Source organism: Electrona antarctica (assembly GCF_951216825.1).
Source record: "Electrona antarctica genome assembly, chromosome: 6".
Lineage (NCBI taxonomy): Eukaryota > Metazoa > Chordata > Actinopteri > Myctophiformes > Myctophidae > Electrona > Electrona antarctica.
This window is the reverse complement of record NC_136811.1, coordinates 53230617-53235774: the sequence shown is the minus strand read 5'-3', so window position 1 is coordinate 53235774 and position 5158 is coordinate 53230617. Positions and strand designations below refer to the sequence as shown.

Sequence of the window (5158 nt, the reverse complement as noted above, 5' to 3'; positions counted from 1 at the left end):
TCGGGTTGCCACTTCTACACTAATTTGTATACAGAGTAAAAAGGACAGGTGAGCTAACGCAGCCCTGAGGTGCTCCAGTACTCAGGGTTCTGCGCTCTGACATAATGCCATTCGCTGACCCTTTGTGTATGTTTAGTTAAAATGAATAGTACCATCTAATAATAAGAGGATGGACATTAAGGTCCCTCAACCGCTTTATTAAGAGATGTGGCTGCATTGTGCTAAATGCTGAGCTGAAATCTACAAGAAGAAGGCTTGCATAGGCTTTGTTATTGTCCAAGTGTTTCAAAAGAAAATAGTCCAAGGCCAAGACTGCGTCCTCTATACCCCTGTTAGTCCTTTAAGCAAACAAAAAATCATCCAATGAACAGCCTACCACTGTCTTCAGCAGACTGATAATGATTTTCTCAAAACACTTCATGACTACTGAAGTCAAAGCGACTGGGCGGTAATCATTATTTTCCTTGCAGCCTGCCTTTTTGGGAACAGGAATTATAATGGAGTCTTTCCAGATGGACGGAACAGTACATGAGTCCAGTGTTTTTTTGTGTTTTTTTGGCACCAAGCCTCCGCTAGCTTCTGACTGCATGAATGCAGCAGCCGGCCACATATCCCGTCTGGACCTGAAGCCTTCCGGGGACATGTGTGCGAAAACATTCTCTGGACTTCACGTTGATCCACAGTAATTCCCAGATCACTGTGTATGGATACAGACTCTAAGGGCAGCATTTTGTTCATGCAAGAAGTCAGCTGTTTCAAACCTTGCATAAAAGTTGTTTAATTCGTTGGCCATTTCCTTTTCCTTTGAAACACAAAGGCCCTTCTTAGCTGGAGCCATATTAGTCATGGCCTTCATAGATTCCCACATTTTTTTTATTAAAAGAGGAGCAGTAGACCTCAAACTTCTCCTTCTCCTTCTGTTTAGCCTCCCTTATGTTATGGTTAATCTCCTTCTGAATATTCTTCATAGTTACAAGGTCCCCGCTCTTGAATGCCCTTTGTTTCTTAACTATGCATTCTTTAATTTCCCTTGAAATGAATTGGGGTTTATTATTGGGGTAAATAGCTATAGTCTTTTTAGTCAACACATTATATTTACAGAATTTAATATAGGCCTACTCTGTTCATAGTATCTGTAGTCTCCTCCAGGTCTAAGCTATGGAAGAGGCTCCAGTCAGTGCAACAAAAACATCCCTTCAACGTTTCGATGCCATCGTTGTTCCACACAACAATAAATAGTTTTAACCTGTGGTTTACTGCTCTTAAGCAGTGACTTATATGTGGGAATTAAATGAACAACATTATGATCTGCATTGGCCAAGGGAGGTTTAGCCTTGGCTCTATAGGCGTTCTTAATATTGCCATAGCATTTATCTAAGATGTTATTACCCTACCTGATGTTATTAAGGTACAGCAATTGCAGTACAGATAATATAGGACATGGCAAAATAAGGACAGTATACATGGCATTGAAGATTAAGGTATACACACACACATAGTTAAAACATAAGTATAAAATCACACCTGTGTGAAGCGAGTACTTTTACTTCTACTCCACTATATCTCAGAGGCAAATAGGCCTATTGTACTTTTACTCCACTACATTCATTTGATAACTTTTGATACTAGTTACATGATGATTATTATTACAAAACATATACATGTATCACTTCAGCCCTATATACATTTTGTCCATTTGAAAATAGAAAAGTACATAAAGTTAAATGTCCTTGTTCAATTGTGCTATTGATGGAGACTGGAGTCCACATGTTCCTTTTAGTAATAACATGGTTACAAAACAAATTATTCATATTAGACAGCCTTATTTATTTATTTCCCCCTATTAGAGGTAGTGATTGTTCTCTTTAGAATAGAATAGAATAGACTTTTATTTGTCATTGCACACCAAGCATACACTGAGCATACAACGAAATTCCAAGGGAGCTCCCACATAACCGTAGTACATAAACACATAACATAACACGTAACATACAACACAAAGTAAAGTGCATGGTGATATTTTAAAGTGCATGATGGATGAAAAAGGGAACCAATGAATTATCTTTGGTGACATTTAACTGCATTATGAGATTCCACTTTTGATCATCCAGGATGCAAATGCAGAACCAGCCCATCAACACCTAAGATGTATTGAAATGCAAAGTCTGACCAGGTCTAAGTCGCCAGTAGGAGTCCCAATGGAGAGTGTTTTGGAAGAAAATTAGTTATTTTTGTTATGAACTATACTACTTTAAGGTTTTAAGGTTTATTTTAATGTACCACATATCTGGAACAAAGTCTCAGAAAACAGCAGGTAGGCCTATGCTGCCACTCATATTTATTTTAAATCACAATTAAATATTGTTTCCCACTGCCGTTGATTATTTCCACTTTCTTTCTCATCTGCAATTGTTTTTGTTATATTTAAAATGTAACTTATGTTATGTTTATATTGAATTGCCTTGTTGAAATTTACTATCTGTAATCAGTGGGACTGAGAACCAATACGTTTCATAGCACCACCCCCACAGCTCAGCATATAGGGTAGCTGGCCAGGCATAGAGAATAGGCGGTGTTTTACCCAGGTTGTTTCCTGTTCCAGTCAGGCTGTTGGGTGGCGTTTTGTTTGTGCTCGTAGCATCGAGGTAAGCTCTTGGTTTTACTAATATAGGGTTACCTGTCTCTAGGTTGATTTATGTCAACAACCTCCAGTTTATTTATGCTTTATTCTTTTTCTTCGTCAGAAACTGTGGAGCTCTGATCTAGTAGACAGCCCTGTCAGCGTGTGTGTGTGTGTGTGTGTGTGTACACAGTTCAGAGAAACCAAGGTAGGCTTGCCTCATACTGCAACAGCACAAGCGAGCCTTTAAATTGTCTCCCAGTTATTTATGCAAATGCTTGTCTCGTTGTTAGACGCAGCGGCGAACAAGAGCCGGCTAATGTGTGCGTCCGTGTGTGTGTTTGTGTACACACCAGAGTCTTGAGGTAGGCTTCCGTCCGTATTGTGACCGCATAAAAGTTTGTGTTTGATGAATGACGTGAGTCCTCATGATACGTTTGTTACACAGACGGTGTTTCTACCCAGTAATACACTGACAAGAGCCTGGCTAACGTGGTGTCCGTTGTGCATGTGTGTGTGTGTGTGTGTGTGTGTGTGTGTAAGCCTACACACCAGAGTTTAGAGGTAGGCTTGCGTCCATACTGCGACAGCATAGCAGTCTTTGCTACAAGTCAAATGCAAGTCCTCATGACATGTTTATATTACACAGACGGTGTCCCGACCGAGCAAACACTGACTGTTTTTCCAACAACCTGGATGCCCTGATCACCTTAACAGGATTGGACCTCATACTGTGAACCGCTGTTCTTTTTATCTTTTTTGTCTATGCTGCTATAGTTGTTATATTTGTTTTGTACTAGATCACGCCCAAGTGGTGTTTTATAATGGTCCTCACTTTTACTGCTCTAACCAAAGTGTTAACTAGTTAACCGCCAAAGACGGATATATTGGTTTAAGGATTATATTGCAGAGTTGCACTCAAGGACTACTGTCCCTTTTTACAGTGTGGTGTTCTTTTTGGCTTTTAGCCTTTTAGTATTTTGCAGTGTTGAATGCCAACCATATTTGGCTCTGAGTGATATTGTGTTTCTTTGCAGTGCTTAACTGTGTGTCTATGGACATAGGAACTGAGTGCATCCTAGTGCAATTGATTCAAATCCCTTTTATCTGTGTAGTGGAAGACTTGATAACCTTTTATTGGTAACTCTGTGAATAGTGAATATATGTTTTAAAGGAAATGTCAATACAAAGTTATATTCCCATGAAGCAACCGACAATTATTGTTCACTCAACTGAACACTTACCTTCATATGTATTCCGGGTCTCCCACCCTGTAATTGGGAGTGGTAGTATCACTGTGACATTAGGAGTACGTAGCGACTCCATCTGGTGACATATCAAATAATTATGATATTAAATAATCACGTTTCATTATTTTCTTTATTTTAGATTTATGGTCACTCCTGCTTTGAATGTAGTCAAGTTCTCAGACTAATAGGATGTACGTATGTCCATACATCAATGTATCATAATTTGGATATAGTTAGATTCATTAAACATGAATAGGCCTATCTCACAGCCCGTTTTTCACGCCCACTTCCGGTAAATAGTGGTGACTTTAACATGGGCATTTACACGTTTTTTTTCTCTGGAGAATCTAAGTACATTTTCTAATGTAAAAATGTGACAGACCAATATTATTATGAAGCAAACACGATGGTAAATCAGGTCGAGCAGATAGAACAAACCTTACCTTGAGAAAACAAAAGTTGTAGACTTCTTAAATAACCTCTGTTAACATGTAGCGTCTATGGAGTGACGTCACGCTATCACCACTAACCCCGAAAGGGGGCGTATTTAGGGGGGCGGGGAAATTCTGTGAGATAGGCTTATTGTACAAAGAAATCTCAGTTAGCAGTTCATCTCTAGAATGTTGCATAGAACATGACCTGGGGGAGGAGCTAGAGAGGGGTGGTGCTAGGGCTGCACGATTAATCGTTTTTCCCTTAACTAGGGCATTTACGGTAAATCGCACTCGCCTGCAGGCTGCCGGGCTACCGTAGTTACTTCCTCCTCCCACTGCCGCGCAGAGAGAAAAGCTGAAAGCAGCGTTAGCATGTCTGCCACGGGGAGCGATAGGAACGAGGATTTAGTTGCTAAAATAGGCAAGACAATGTCTGTCGTTTGGAAACTACTCGTTGTAAACGTTGTAAAAAGGGGATTCACACGCGCTTTGCACACGCAGCTGTACTTGTATTTGTTTTCCGGGTGCTGGAGCAGGTTGGTTGGGACGCTCGTGTTGTTGCCGTCTCTCACAGACACCGACTTTTTACGGGGACAGGTTTTAGTTCCGACATAGTGGAGGGTCGGTCCCTGTGGGAGACGGCAACACGAGTGGCTTGTTCCAGTGCCTGGAGAATGGACAGGCATAGCGGCGTGTAGCTCTGGTCCATAGCCCTAATGCTAATTCTACCCTAGCATTAGGGCTATGGACCAGAGCTAAGCAGCGAGTGGGTGCTGCTGGAGAACATGAAGCTTTAATATCAATAACGTGTCCCGAACTACTGTCCGTTATTATCGTAAAGTTGGGTAGTGTAC

At 40.7% G+C, this 5158-nt stretch overlaps 1 long non-coding RNA gene across 1 annotated transcript; it reads left to right on the top strand.

Moving 5' to 3' along the window:
* Positions 1–2765: 2765 nt before the first annotated feature.
* On the top strand, positions 2766–3816 carry LOC306925267. The gene is made up of 3 exons (XR_013790232.1): positions 2766–2828; positions 2914–2985; positions 3270–3816. It is a non-coding gene; the product is annotated as an uncharacterized lncRNA (long non-coding RNA).
* The last annotated feature ends 1342 nt before the right edge of the window (positions 3817–5158 follow it).